Genomic DNA, 16,454 nt, shown 5'->3' with positions numbered 1-16,454 from the left:
ACTCTTGGAGCACAGCATTACCAATGCAGGTCCTTTCCCCTTTGCCCTAGAGCTGTTGCATGTCCTGGTAAAGAAACATATTCTCTAAGATAGATCTGCTTGCCTCTGATGTAAAAACCAAGGTGTCAGGGTTATCAGCGGGATCACAGAGCCAAGGCAACAGATGCATTGTTGCAAAGATGGCCAAAAGAGTCTTACATGCTGACATGTTGCATTCCATATGTTTTATGAAAATATGTTTATAAGTGTGAAATATAATGTAACTGGAATATGCTGTATGCAAAAGGTCTCTTGTAAGGTATCATTGCAAAGCTTATAATCTATTAGTGTGTTCATCCTATTTGTATGGATGTATCATTCTTGTATCTGAAGCTAGAAATATGAAGTATTACTCCGATGTCCTATTGTAATTCTGCAAAGTGTGGGCCATTAATGATGGCTTGGAATCTTGATGGCTCCCATTGACTAGGACAATTGGTTGTAAATGGCTCTTTTTACTTGTAAGTCTTCCTGTGTTCCTGAGAGTCAGGCCAGGAAGAATGGAGGTTTGGGGGTCTCACAGGACATGTGACCATGTCACCTGGTAGTGGAATCTATCTTAAACCTGATGCTTTTCCATTTAGGAGGAGGGGTGGGGATCCAGAGAGACAAAAGATTCCTGCCTTGTGCCAAAGCTATAAAAGGGGGTGGAACACAACAAAGGGAGCTGCAGTCATGAGAGAACCCCTAGTTACCACCGGAGCTGGAACTAACAAGAACTGTACCGGGGGAAGGATTGGGCCCAGACTAAGGAGGAGTCTAGTTGGTATAAAAAAAAAAAAAAAAAAAGCTTATTGGAACCTCTCTGAGGGTGAGATTTACCTGTATTCAGTTTCTTCAATGTATTAGGCTTAGACTTGTGTGTTTTGTTTTATTTTGCTTGGTAACTTACTTTGTTCTGTCCGTTACTACTTGAAACCACTTAAATCCTACTTTTTATACTTAATAAAATCATTTGTATTAACCTAGAGTAAGTGATTAATATCTGGGGGAACAAACAGCTTTGCATATCTCTCTATCAGTGTTATAGAGGGTAGACAATTTGAGTTTAGCCTGTATAAGCTTTATACAGAGTAAAACTGATTTATTTGGGGTTTGGATCCCCTTGTGAACTGGGTGTCTGGGTGCTGGAGATAGGTGACTTGCTGAGCAGTTTTTGGTAAAAGCCTGCAGCTTTGGGGGTGTGGACCAGACCTGGGTCTGTGTTGCAGCAAACTGGCATGTCTGGCTCGACCAGGCAGAGTCTCGAGTCCCAAGCTGACAGGGAAAATGGGCTCAGAGATAGTTTCAGAACATCAGGTAACAGTCCCAAGGCGGTCTCTGTGACTGAACCAGTCACACATGCCTTCCCCCTCTCTCTCTCCTCACCAAAGCACCACAGGAAGATCAAGAGAGAAGCAGCACTGTTAATTATGGTATCCCCATTTTGGCTAGGGAGGACTTGGTTTTAGAGCCCTGTGCTGGACTAATGTACAACTTTGCAGCAGGATGGGGATCCACTGTCATAATAGTGGGAGCAGGATTACAGAATAGCTACGCACAGAGCTCTACCTAGGTTCTCTTACCTCTTTGACATGGAACAGAGACAACTCCCATCTGTTTTCCATCCAGAAGGGATACACTGTTACATGGGCCAGTCATGCATCAGAATTCAGACAGTCTTAGCCTAGCTGCCTGGCCCTTCAACAGAATCTCTTAAGCCAGGAAAGCTATTCAGAGAGCTAGTATCCATTATTTCAGCTTCCAGAAATCTAACAATTCAGTTATTCAAGGGCCAGGTTGAGCTTTAACAGTTGGTGGAAGGACAGGTGTCTCACCCCTGTCTGTATCTGTGCTACAGATTCTCAAATATCTTTAAAGGGACTCTGTTTAGACTTACACGGCTACAATGACTCTGGTTAGGCGTGGCAGTTGACTTTCCAGAATCAGGTTGTTTCTTTGTCTAGTATTCTGTGTGCTGTAGACAATTAATGATTTAATCTTATTCAGATGTCCTGTGCTTTTCTTATAAGAGCACCATCTCTTTATATCCTCCTGATGTTCATAAAGTTATTTTATGTGATCTTACCTGGTTCTCAATGCCATTACTGGCCCTACATTTCAACCGTTAACGAAGGTGTCTTACTTTCTAACTGTAAAATAGCTTTTTTTGATGAGCTGTGTTTTCACAGGATGTCTAAGTTAGGATCTCTTTTTTTCCTGGAACTTCACTACTGCACCTTTAAAAATGCTAAAAGAGTACTCAGAATTGATCCTGTCTTCATAGGGAAGATGAACTCCATGTTCAACAGAGCATAGGAAATTGTTCTTGCATCCTTCTGTCCAGCTACATCACACTCCAAAGAGAAACTGTGGCATTCTTCGGATGTCTGCAGAGCTTTCAAAGTATATATTCACCACACAGATCAGGCCAAGACAGCAAATGCTTTGTGCTTTATTATCCAGTGTCAAAGGAAAAGAAGGCTTTGAAATCCTCCACTTCCATCATGCAATGTCAGAGCCCACTCCTTCATAGCCATGGCAGCTTCATGGGCAGAAAGGTTGTGCCTCATACAAGGAAATCAGAAAAGCAGCCACCTGGTCAACTATTCTACAAGCTGGACATCCAGTCACCATCTGATGCTGCCTTCAGTGAGGATGGGTACTCTTCATTGTAGTATCCCAGTAGCTCTTAGGAAAAGGGTTATCCCGTTTTGCATCTGTACATAATGGTATGTAGTTCTCCCTCCCACTCCAAGTGGACACTGCTATGAAAATCCCAGTGTCATGGATCTATGACCCTCATTACGAATAAGACTAGGAAAATTTATCCATGACTTGTCTGAAAATTTCCTTTCTTGGAGTAATAAGGTTCAGGGTGTTACCCACCCACTCTAGGGCATCCCAGTTTACCTTTATGTGGGTTCAAGGCGTAACCCGGTTAACTTAGGCACCCCCATCTGTACCCCGTTCCTAGGGCTCAGAGTGTAATCTTTGTGAGTGTGCAGGGCCTTTTCCCAGTGAAAGAGCCTTACACAGTAATATCCTTAACCTCTATTTTATCAACAGTCACCAAGTAGAATACACACCCTAAGCATACAATGCTATGCTCACTGATCCTTTTTCCTTGTTGGCCAGGCGAGGTCTGTCTCATCTGGGTTCTGGTTGCTGCATGTCACGGTTGTGCATAGGATTCTAGCAGCTCTGATCTTGGGCTGTGTCTTGGAGGTGAGTTGTTCTTCTTCTTCCAGGTCTTTATTCTTTCTTTCTGTCTTCCCCCACCCATCCAGTCTCCTTCTTGGGCTTCAGTTTATATAGTGAAACTTGAGTCCTACTTAGCTATATAGTAACCAATCATTTTACCAAAGTATTACAGAATAATTCTTTGACCAGTCCTAACATATTGCGAAACAATTGTTTAACCAATCATACCCCATCACATTAGTTGACTTAAATCTTGCAAAATTAGCTTTGCAACAGATAGAAACAATCAAAGAACCAAAGACCATACAGATAAACAATAGAGAAGTGGGAAATACGAAGGCAAAACAATAAAGTATAGTTTTCAGTCACAAATATTGATAAGTGATTCCTTACCAGATAGAATATTGTCGAAGTTTTCTTTAAATATCTTGAGCTATGTTTCGTTATCTGGTGATGGTGGGTACTATTAGGACAGGAGTGCCTTCTTAACAACCTGATATTACATTGTTTTAATGTCATTTAGATGGAATGTGAGAATGTGACTTTCTACTTCGTGGCTCGTAGCAGGAGAAGAAGGCCGCAACTCTTACAACAGATCCAATCCACCAGAAATATGCTGTTAATTGGGGAAAATACTGAATTATTTTTCATACTCAGTTTGTTGTTTGAATTCCTTGCTCAAACATAAGAACAGCCATATTGGATCAGACCAGTGGTCCATCTGTCCCAGTATCCTGTCTTCCAACAGTGACCAATGCCTAGTGATTCAGAGGGAATAAACAGAACTGCAATGCCGAGCCCCGGTCGTGTCATGGGGCGGCAGCCAGGAGCTGCAGTGTTGGAGGCCTGAGCCACGGTGGCATTGTGGGGCTGGGAGCTGCATGGGTGAAGCTCTGAACCCTATTACTGCCGTGGAGCTGAATCACAGAGCCTGGGTGCCCCTCCTCACAGGCTTAAGCAGGGAGCCAGAGTGCTGAAGTGAGAGCTGGGAACTGAAGCCCAGATCTGTGGTGCCTCTGCAGGCTGAAGCCCCTTCCCCCAGGGGGCTGAAGCCAAAGCCCCTGGCCCGGCTTCATCCCCAGGATGTGAGGCTCAGACTTGTGGGTCAGCCATTGGGATGTGGGCCTCACAGCTGTAGGTCAGCCTCAACATTTTCTGGCCCAGTGCTTGTTCTGCTCCCGGAGACCTGACATGTGAGAGCTCACTCCTTGGTTTCTGCCCTGGGCCCAGTGAGTCTCATGCCAGCCTTGCAGGTTACATAGCTCTATTTACTGGGTGGAAAGGAGCTATTTCAGTGTGAGAAGAACAAGTTACACAGCACAGAGAAAATTGGTGTAAACATAAACAATACATACTAATTATGGATACATTTTTAATTCAGCCATCAGCTTCAAAACAACAAAACCCACAGAGCAGTGATACTGAACTTCCTTCAACAAGTTCAACCACCATAAGGGCTGAAGAATACCAAGGAGGTGGTGATCGTAAAAAACCATAAAGCCGTTATTAACCTTTCAAAATTTAGGAAATACAAAGACAGCTATCTAAATTTTTGGTTTTATTTGTTCTGGAAGTGGTGATCTACCTCAACCTCAGTGTGTAATTTGTGCATAAGTACTGTCTAATGGATGTTTGAAACCCTCCAAATTGCAGACATTTATTTACAAACAATGAAATCTAGAAGGATAAGCATGGTTCATTTTTTGAGCAAAAGGCCAAGGAGTTGCTTGGTACTAAAGCAGTAGTGAAATCCACAGCTAGGACGGGTAAAAAGCTTTTAAGATCATTTTAGATAGAGGCTAGAAAATTGCTAAAACAAAAAATCACATACAGTTACTGAGACTTTGTTAATGCCTTGTGTTGAAATAATAACTATGTCTACACTACAAAATTAGGTCGAATTTATAGAAGTCGTTTTTGTAGAAAGCGGTTTTATACAGTTGTTTGTGTCCCCACACAAGTGCTCTAAGTGCATGTAGTCGGCGGAGTGTGTCCACAGTACCAAGGCAACCGTCGACTTCCGGAGCGTTGCACTGTGGGTGGCTATCCCACAGTTCCTGCAGTCTCCACCGCCAGTTTGAATTCTGGGTAGAAATCCCAGTGCCTGATGGGGCTAAAACATTGTCGCTGGTGGTTCTGGGTATATATAGTCAGGCCCCCGTTCCCTCCTTCCCTCCGTGAAAGCAAGGGCATACAATCGTTTTGCGCCTTTTTTCTTGGGTTACCTGTGCAGACACCATATCACGGCAAGCATGGAGCCTTTTCAGCTAACCGTCACCGTATGTCTCCTGGGTGCTGGCAGAGGTGGTACTGCATTGCTACACAGCAGCAGTTAATTGCCTGTTGACAGCAGACAGTGCAGTATGACTGGTAGCGGTCATTGACGTAGTCCTGGGTGCTCTTTTAATCGGGCGCCTGGGCAAACATGGGAGTGACTCAGCCAGGTCCTTTCCCTTGTTTTGTCTCGTGGCGATTCAGTCCTACCGGCAATGCGCTGTCTTTTAACCTCCAGCCAGCAGAAGATGATGGCCAGTAGTCATACTGCACCGTCTTCTGCCGAGCATCCAGGAGATGACGGCTAGCGGTTGTACTGCACAGTCTGCTGCCAGCAAGATGTATAAAGATAGATGAAGTGGCTCAAAAGAAGAAATAGACCAGATTTGTTTTGTATTCATTTTCTCCTCCCTCCCTCCTTCCCTCTGTGAAATCAACGGCCTGCTAAACCCAGTTTTGAGTTCTATCCTTGAGGTTTTGAGTTCTATCCTTGCAGGGGCCATTCAGTTTCTCAAAAGCCACTCCCTTTGCTGATTTTTAATTCCCTGTAAGCCAATCCTGTAAGCCATGTTGTCAGTCGCCCCTCCCTCTGTCAGGGCAACGACAGATAATCGTTCCGGGCCTTTTTTCTGTGCAGACACCATACCACGGCAAGCATGGAGTCTGCTCAGATCACTTTGGCAATTAGGAGCACATTAAACACCACGTGCATTATCCAGCAGTATATGCAGCACCAGAACCTGGCAAAGTGATACCGGGTGAGTAGGTGACGTCAGCGCGGTTATGTGAGTGATGAGGACATGGACACAGACTTCTCTCAAAGCATGGGCCCTGGCAATGTGGGCATCATGGTGCTAATGGGGCAGGTTCATGCTGTGGAACGCCGATTCTGGGCTCGGGAAACAAGCACAGACTGGTGGGACCGCATAGTGTTGCAGGTCTGGGACGATTCCTAGTGGTTGCAAAATTTTCTCATGCATAAGGGCACTTTCATGGAACTTTGACTTGCTTTCCCCTTCCTTGAGGCGCAAGAATACCTAATGAGAGCAGCCCTCACAGCTGAGAAGTGAGGGGCAGTAGCCCTGTGGAAGCTTGCAATGCCAGACAGCTACCGGTGAGTCGAGAATCAATTTGGAGTGGGCAAATCTACTGTTGGGACTGCTGTGATGCAAGTAGCCCATGCAATCAAAGATCTGCTGATATCAAGGGTAGTGACCCTGGGAAATGTGCAGGTCATAGTGGATGGCTTTGCTGCAATGGGATTCCCTAACTGTGGTGGGGCCATAGACGGAACCCATATCCCTATGTTGGCACCGGAGCACCAAGCCGCCGAGGACATAAACCGCAAGGGGTACTTTTCAATAGTGCTGCAAGCTCTGGTGGATCACAAGGGACGTTTCACCAACATCAACATGGGATGGCCGGGAAAAGTGCATGACGCTCGCATCTTCAGGAACTCTGGTCTGTTTCAAAAGCTGCAGGAAGGGACTTTATTCCCAGACCAGAAAATAACTGTTGGGGATGTTGAAATGCCTATAGTTATCCTTGGGGACCCAGCCTACCCCTTAATGCCATGGCTCATGAAGCCGTACATAGGCATCCTGGACAGTAGTCAGGAGCTGTTCAACTACAGGCTGAGCAAGTGCAGAATGGTGGTAGAATGTGCATTTGGATGTTTAAAGGTGCACTGGCGCAGTTTACTGACTCGCTTAGACCTCAGCGAAACCAGTATTCCCACTGTTATTACTGCTTGCTGTGCACTCCACAATATCTGTGAGAGTAAGGGGGAGACGTTTATGGCGGGATGGGAGGTTGAGGCAAATCGCCTGGCTGCTGGTTACGTGCAGCCAGATACCAGGGTGGTTAGAAGAGCACAGGAGGGCGCGCTGCGCATCAGAGAAGCTTTGAAAACCAGTTTCATGACTGGCCAGGCTATGGTGTGAAAGTTCTGTTTGTTTCTCCTTGATGAAACCCCCCGCCCCTTGGTTCACTCTACTTCCCTGTAAGCTAACCGCCCTCCCCTCCTCCTTTCGATCACCGCTTGCAGAGGCAATAAAGTCATTGTTGCTTCACATTCATCCATTCTTTATTCATTCATCACACAAATAGAGGGCTGACTACCTAGGTAGCCCAGGAGGGGTGGTGGAGGAGAGAAGCACGAGGAGGGGTGGTGGAGGAGGAAACGACAAGGCCACACAGCACTTTAAAAGTTTAAAACTTTAAAACTTATTGAATGCCAGCCTTCTGTTGCTTGGGCAATCCTCTGGGGTGGAGTGGCTGGGTGGCTGGAGGCCCCCCCACCGCGTTCTTGGGCGTCTGGGTGAGGAGGCTATGGAACTTGGGGAGGAGGGCGGTTGGTTACACAGGGACTATAGCGGCGGTCTGTGCTCCTGCTGCCTTTCCTGCAGCTCAACCATGCGCTGGAGCATATTGGTTTGATCCTCCAGCAGCCTCAGCATTCAATCCAGCCTCTTCTCATCATGCTGTCGCCACCTTTCAGCTTCAGCGCTCTCTTCAGCCCACCACCTCTCCTCCTGGTCATATTGTGCTTTCCTGCACTCGGACATTGTCTGCCTCCACGCGTTCGTCTGTGCTATGTCAGTGTGGGAGGACAGCATGAGCTTAGAGAACATTTCATCACAAGTGCGTTTTTTTCACCTTCTAATCTTCATTAGCCTCTGGGAAGGAGAAGATCCTGTGATCCTTGAAACACATGCAGCTGGTGGAGAAAAAACAGGCAGTGGTATTTAAAAAGACACATTTTCTAGAACAATGGCTACACTCTTTCACGTTAAACCTTGCTGTTAACATTACATACACAGCACATGTGCTTTCGTTCCAAGGTTGCATTTTGCCTCTCCCCCCCCCCCCCCCACCATGTGGCTAGCTCCTCACCCCCACCCCCATGGCTAACAGCAGGGAACATTTCTGTTCAGCCACAGGCAAACCGCCCAGCAGGAACGGACACCTCTGAATGTCCCCTGAAGAAAACCACCCTATTTCAACCAGGTGACCATGAATGATATCACTCTCCTGAGGATAACACAGAGAGATAAAGAACAGATGTTTGAATGCCAGCAAACATACACTGCAATGCTTTGTTGTACAATGATTCCCGAGTGCGTGCTACTGGCCTGGTGTGGTAAAGTGTCCTACCATGGTGGGTGGAATAAGGCTGCCCTCCCCAGAAACCTTTTGCTAAGGCTTTGGGAGTACATCCAGGAGAGCGGCAAATGCCAGGGCAAAGTAATCATTAAACATGCTTGCTTTTAAACCATGTATAGTATTTTAAAAGGTACACTCACCAGAGGTCCCTTCTCCGCCTGGCAGGTCTGGGAGGCAGCCTTGGGTTGGTTCGGGGGGGACTGCCTCCAGGTCCAGGGTGAGAAACAGTTCCTGGCTGTCGGGAAAACCAGTTTCTCCACTTGCTTGCTGTGAGCTATCTACAACCTCATCATCATCATCGTCATCTTCCTCGTCCCCAAAACCTGCTTCTCTGTTGCTTCCATCTCCATTGAAGGAGTCAAACAACACGGCTGGGGTAATGGTGGCTGAACCCCCTAAAATGGCATGCAGCTCATCATAGAAGCGGCATGTTTGGGGCTTTGACCCGGAGCAGCTGTTTGCCTCTCTGGTTTTCTGGTAGGCTTGCCTCAGCTCCTTAAGTTTCATGCGGCATTGCTTCGGGTCCCTGTTATGGCCTCTGTCCTTCATGCTCTGGGAGATTTTGACAAATGTTTTGGCATTTCGAAAACTGGAACAGAGTTCTGATAGCATGGATTCCTCTCCCCATACAGCGATCAGATCCCATACCTCCTTTTCGGTCCATGCTGGAGCTCTTTTGCGATTCTGGGACTCCATCATGGTCACCTCTGCTGATGAGCTCTGCATGGTCACCTCTGCTGATGAGCTCTGGCCAGCCTGGCAAGCTGCAGGTGACCATGCAAACGGGAAATTGAAATTCAAAAGTTTGCGGGCCTTTTCCTGTCTACCAGGCCAGTGCATCTGAGTTGAGTGCTGTCCAGAGCGGTCACAATACAGCACTCTGGGATAGCTCCCAGAGGCCAATACCGTCTAATTGCATCCACAGTACCCCAAATTTGACCCGGCGAGGCCGATTTAAGCGCTAATCCACTTGTCAGAGGTGGATTAAGGAAATCGATTTTAAGAGCCCTTTAAGTTGGAAAAAAGGGCTTCATCGTGTGGACGGGTGCAGGTTTACATCGATTTAACGCTGCTAAATTCGACCTAAACTCCTAGTGTAGACCAGGGCTAAGGAGGTGTTTGGAGAGGAGAAAGCCAAGGTACTGACAAAGATACTGACGTCAAATGACTGTCAAACGACAGTTTCTCAGTGTATTTTTTGATTGGCTGCCTGACAGTGATTTTGCTATACAGCTAGATTAATCCATAGACGTTTTGAAAATGTCCCATTTACTTGCCTTTGTTCCTTATGTGTGGAGTAAGGAAATAAAGAAAGACTTTTTGTTTTGCAAAGCACTCAAGGCAACAAAGTTGGACGGCATTTTCAAACTGTCAGATGATTTTATGATTTAAGTAGAAATCAGCTGGACTAATTGCATTGGAGTCTAGACTGATGGAGCCACAGCAGTGACTGGAAAGCATTCTGGTTTTGTGCAAAAAGTAAGACGTTGCACCTCGTGCTATTTGAACACACTGTTTTTTAGACCAAGAGGCGCTTGCTGCAAAAGATATTGAACCAGGTCTTTACAGTGTTCTGAACACAGCAGTAACACTCATTAATTTTTTTAAATCTAAAGTAACAAACTCCAGGTGTGTTGCTGCACTTTGGGAGGAGGTGGGTACAGAGCACCATTCCTTACTCGTGTATACAGAGGTGAGGGGGCTATTGTGAGGCAGAATGCTTGCCCGTTTCTTTAATCTCAGGGAAAAGTTTTATGTACGTACTTAACTGATAAGAACCCTGAACTTGCAGCAGAAGTGCTGAAAGATGACCTGTGGCTGGTAAAACTGGGTTACCTTGTTGACATATTCAGTGAAATGAATAAGCTGAATAAAACTATTAAAGGTGGGAACACTAATTTTATTGCCCAGCATGAAAGAATTGAGGCATTCAAAAGAAAACTACAATTCTGTAAAGTTTGTATCTGACCGTGCACTACTGATATGTTTTGAGCTCTTCTGTTCTTTCATTCAGGAACGAAATACTGACTTTGACGTAATTAAATCTCTGCTAGCAGCGCATCTGTCTGGTCTGCTTAACAGATTTAATGCTTATATTCCCGAACTCACAACGGAACAAGCTGCTATACACGTGGACTACAAACTCCTTTCGTGAGAAGCTAAATTTCCATATCTTGTCCCATCAAAACTGTTAGAGCTCATTGGCATTTCATCAGACAGCTCCCTCAGAACCAGGTTCAAAGAAATGCTGCTGGAAACATTTTGGTGTGAGTATTCCAATGAATACAACACTGCTGCTTCTGCAGCGCTGAAAGTTTTGATCCCCTTTGGTACTACCTACTAATATGAAGCCAGATTTTCTGCCATCACATCAATGAAAACAAAGTACTGAACCAGGTTGAATACTGACCATGACATACATGTGTGCTTGTCAAAACTACCCCCACTTCTTGACAAGATTGTTGATCAGCACCAGAAACAAGTTTCACACTGAGTAAACGAAAAAAAAAGTTTAAATTTGTACCTATCTTGTCCTTTTTTATATATTTTGTGTGTGTGTGTTTAACTGTATAACAGTCCATTTAATACAGCTTTTAATCTACTGGATATGCAGAAAAACAGTAGTGGCACGGGTGGGCGATGGAATTTTTATAGTGTTGAGGTAGAGAGGTGGCTCAAAGAAAAAAAGGTTGAGATCCCCTGCTATAGAACATACCACCAGTTCGGGGTGTCTGCCCTGCTTATGACAGTCTGCCCCAAAGTAGACTCAGGGTCGTGAGCCCCTCCAGACAGCATGGCACATAATTTAGAATAAATGTTGGGTAATTATTTAATAAGAATGTATTAATAACATCAGGTTAGTAGCAGGAGTTTTTTCTATTTAAATTAAACTACAGACTTTCAGGCAGATTTAAATTGGCTTTTTGATTAAGAAGGGTAAGCTTGCAATTCAAAAGGACTGGTACAGCAGAAGCAATCATAAGACAATCTTTGAGAATAAATATTAAGTATAGTGAAAGAATCTGAGAACAATGATCTATGTAAAAATGAAATAGGAAGGCAATTGGACGTCAGCAAGAGGGAAACAATCTTTTTGTACGTTGGCAATCCTGTTTTGAATTAATTTTCTTAAAAAGCATTGGGAGAATAGGCCCCTTCCTTAGGAAATATATTCTCGCTAGATCAAGTGTGGTGACAGCAACAGCCCTAAAACAGATTATGCCCTTGTCTGCCAAACAAATGGAAACATTGTGTGCACACACACTAAAATATGTGGCTGCATGAAGGGAAACAAATTAATTCCAAACACTGATGTTTTTCGCAGCTTAGAGTGGCTGTGTGCACACACATTGGAAGCATGGATTGTCTTTTTCACTCTGTCTCACTGAGAGTAAAAACTTTTGATATTCATCTGTTTTCCAGTGCAGCCATCCAATATGGTCCCCAAATTTATTGTTCAAAAACCCTTAATTGAAAAAAGGCTCATAATAGATGGGTATTTGCGTACTGACTGGAAAATGCTTGCATGTACTGTTTACTATGCCATGTGGTATTACATTTTTAGTAAAATGTAAGGAGTTGAACAACCACAGACCACATCCTTGCTAACAGTTGTACATAGGGGCTGCGTTTACTTATATTTTTTCCAAATTCAAATAACTTTCTATTAGGTAACCATAAGTTCCTGCATTTATTTCAATTAGAAATGAAAAGTTCTTCTTTGGCTGGAAAGCAAAAATGAGGCAGAAGTTGCTGACATACTTTTTTTCTGTTCAAAAATAAAACACTGGTATAGAAGTAGAACAGAGCTTGATCAGACTTGCTCTGCTTGTCTCCAGTTTAATTTTATGTCTGTGAAGAAACCTAATGCCTTTATAGAGAGAGCAGGGATGCATCTGCCCAATAACTTCTTCTGGAATTTGTTTACAATTTTTAAATATAAGTAAGTAGTGGTAGAAACAATACATAATTTTGCTTTTCTTGCAAAATGAGGAAAATTTCTGAAGTGCGTATTGCTGAATAAATAATGTGACACATGAATTATGTTTGGTTAATAAGGATTTGGTTAATAAATCAAAAGCTTGGTAAATCACTAAGTCTTCACATTTACTCTTTGCCCTTAGTATTTGTTAGGCTACTTGTCTTGATATTATAACACCCTAAGCATTCACTTATTAAAATGTCTGTTTAAATTAAGATATGGCTTTTAGTTCATAGCATGTTTTTTGTTTTTGTTAGTATTTTTTGCAGTGAAGCATTGCTCAGCTTTTGCTTTATAACAGTCTTATTGGAAATGAGCAAATAAGAAGGCTCTAGTGTTACCTTTGAACATAGTATATGCTATTAAGGCTTGAGAGAAGCACTGAAGTAGTCTTTAGTTTTAGTTTCAATGGGAAAAAGCCAGATGTTCTGACTTCAGAATTCTGAGAGTTCTGGCTGACATTTCTTGTAGGGTAGGGAAATCAAACAAATGTATTTTCAAGGAGAGCCCAAAACCAAATGTCGCAGCCCTGATCCTTTGATCGCTCTTGCTCAGGGTGGATTTGATTTAAATCAAATTGATTTAAATTACTAGTCGGGAAGACTAGATTTACTCATGGATTTCTACATAAAAGTGCATTATTGTTGGTTGTTATAACCTTAATACATATTCTTCACAACTCAGAGATAGATGTAGGTTTCATTTTTAGAAGGTACACACTATACATTTTTAAACAGTGATTTATTTTGAAAACTTTTCAGATTAGTTTTACAGCTATATCAGAAAATGAATGATTGGTTATTTCATTTACCAAAGGTAATTGAAGCAGATATTTATGAAGTCATTGGGAGGTGAATTATCTCCAGTTCAGCAGGTTAATCATTAATATTTGGAGGATTTTCTTCCCATGCTGTATTAGGAGGAGAACATCACCAGACGGACATTTAAATTGTTTTATTGAACTAAAACAACAACGTTAAGTATTCTGGATTTTTTTCTTCAACAACATGCATATAATATTTTAACAAAAGCATAGGCCTCTCCCTTCTCACATTTATCTCCAGACCTCTTCTCCTTGTCCAGATCTGTTCCGTCCCCAACAATCATTGAACTTTTTGAAACTTTGCACTTTTAGAGAGAGGTGAGGGATTGACTCTGTATATACAAATTTGCAGAGGAACAACAGAGTTGGTCTGTTTCTCACCTCCTATATTTATTTATTTAAAAACATTTTTTGCTGTTAACAAGCATGTTACCTCTGGAGACACAAATCCACAGTTTGAGAACTGCAAAACTCAGCATCTCTGATGGTATCTTAGAGACTGACAACTGAGTCCCATTGGGTAGATAGAAAGATTAACCTAAATAATCTATACAGATGCCTGTGGAACCCCATAAGATTGGGTTCCTAATCCATGAACTATTGGAACTCATTTACAAAACTTTTATTAAACATTACATGAATATATTGTTTCATACTATAGAATTAGAATTTATAATCCCTGTTCTATGATGAGATATCTTTGAGCTATAATGTATCTTAATTAAAACGATCTTTAAATAGGTTTTTTCCTCAAAAAACATTTTATTAAAAACCTGATTTAAATAAAAAAAATCTGATTTTTTTTTTTAATAATTGATTTTTATCCACCCTGCTCTTGGTACTTCTGACTGAATTGCTCTGTTCCAGATGAAAGCTGTTCTTAGCCCTCATTTTTCCCTGGTCTTCTATCCTGCTGTACAACTGCTCTGTGTACCCTTCATTCTGTTCCATCTACTACTACCTGAGTTGCTCACCTCTTCCAAACAAAAATCACAGAAAAATAGTAGTCCACTCACAATGAGAAATTGGACAGAATACTAAATTTACTTCTTCATGATTTGTTTAATACTATAAGTATGACCGTACTGGGTCAGATCACTGGTCCCTATAGCCCAGTAACCTGTCTTCCGACAGTAGCCAGTGCCAGACGCATCAGAGAGAATGAACAGAACAGGACTCTTAGAGTAATCCATCCTTGTCATCCCCTCCCTGTTTCTGGCAGTCAGAGGTTTAGGGACATGTGGTTGCATACCTGACCATTTTGGCTAATAGCCAATGATGGACCTATCCTCCTTGAACTTACCTAATTATTTTTTGAATCCAGTTATACTTCTGGTCTTTGGTTTTGAGCAAAAATATTAGGATGCTTTTTTTGGAACAACACAATCTTGCAAGATGTGGGTAAGCTAGAAATAAAAAGGATTTTGAAATGGGAGCATCTGCAAGCCAGTAACTACATAGGAAGGCATATGTCGTTGTCCTAGAAGACTGTCTTCTAATATATCCGGATGAAGGGAAAGTACTGCAGTTATTATATTAGCAGATTGGATTATAAATCAAGTACATAACATCTGACTTCCTCTTCATTATGGGCTAGATTGTAGCAGTTAGTGGTGCAAAGCAGGACTACCTCTCAGGCAGGGCTGCTTAGTCCACATTAAGATGGAATATATTGCTCCCTTTGTGTACCAGCACCAATGTGCGGATGGGTAGTTTAGTAGATATAAGCCTCGGTTGCATCTTTTTCCCACTTTCTCTGAGGAAGCAGGAGTGAGCAGTCAGTGTGCTCCATCTGAAGTGCAGGGACTGCTGTTGTGGGAGGCCCTTGTGCAAGATTGGGGAGGGTGGGGTAGGCTGTTTGCACACCTCCCTGCCCTGCATAGCCCAGGAAGAGTCTTGCAGTGTAACTAAAAGGAAACTGACAATTTGAAGCTCATGTTCTTCCTTACATATGCAAACTGCTTGTTATGCAAGTACTACCTTTGGAATTGTTGAATAACGTAGTTTTAGGCTGTTATTTAGGCCCTATCTACACTACAGTTAAGTTGACGTAAGGTAGCTTACATACACCTAATTATGTCAGTATATGCACTAGAGCCTTGTCCCGCTGATGTAAGTACCTTACTATTGAGACATAACTCCACCTCCACAAGAGGCATAGGACTTATGTTGGTGTAGTTAATGTGACGCAGTGTCTGTGTAGACACACTGTTACTTTTATCAGCTGTTGGCTGTCTTGTGAATTTCAACGTTCTATGCTAGAGCTTTGGCTGCCCCCAGGTCTCTGCTCTGAGCTGGGCTGCATTTGCCCAGCTCCCCGGTGGGGAACCGGAAGGAAAGGAGCCCAGGAGGCTGGCCCCCACTCCATATGAGGAGCTGAGCCCTGGCTGCCAGCCTCCCCTCGCACTGCACCATTTCAGTCAGTGGAAGCACTCCTGATGAGGATGCACACCACTGACAGAAGGAGGGTAGTGTGGTCATCAAGTTGATTTTAAGTCTGCAGTGTAGACATGCTCTTAGGAGGAGAGAAATGTGTCTGAAACTTTATATATGAAGCTTTTTTAGTCTCACTTTGAGTCTTTGTCCCATACATGGCCCCAGTTAAATTGATTCTGTATTCTTTATGTAGAATTAGGGCTTGTTTACACTAACCGCACTACAGCACTTAGTGAAAACATTCCCAACGCTGACAGGAAAGCTTTTCCCATCAGTGCAGGTACCCCACCTCCTGGAGAGGCAATAGCTATGTCAATGGGGAAAGCACTCCTGTTGACACTCTGCTCTCTACACCTTAGGTTAGGTTAGTTATAACTACATCACTTAGAGGGGTGGAAAATCGACACCCCTGAGCTACATATGTCAGTGTAACTAAGTTGTAGTGTAAACCAGGGCTTAGAGCAGGTTAACAATGCAACAAATGTGTTTGGACAGAGAGAGGGTATGAAAGTGCGTGGTAGCTTGTACCACATGCTGTAAACAGACTAGTGC

The 16,454-nt window shown here is 43.3% G+C and overlaps 1 protein-coding gene across 29 annotated transcripts in view; it reads left to right on the top strand.

The window, feature by feature from the left end:
* The window catches only part of PLEKHA5 (pleckstrin homology domain containing A5), a 273,038-nt gene that overhangs the window by 130,423 nt on the left and 126,161 nt on the right, over positions 1–16,454 (top strand). The window lies entirely within an intron of this gene.

The sequence above is a fragment of the Lepidochelys kempii genome, chromosome 1 (assembly GCF_965140285.1).
Source record: "Lepidochelys kempii isolate rLepKem1 chromosome 1, rLepKem1.hap1, whole genome shotgun sequence".
Classification (NCBI taxonomy): domain Eukaryota; kingdom Metazoa; phylum Chordata; order Testudines; family Cheloniidae; genus Lepidochelys; species Lepidochelys kempii.
This window is presented reverse-complemented; position numbering and strand designations above follow the sequence as displayed.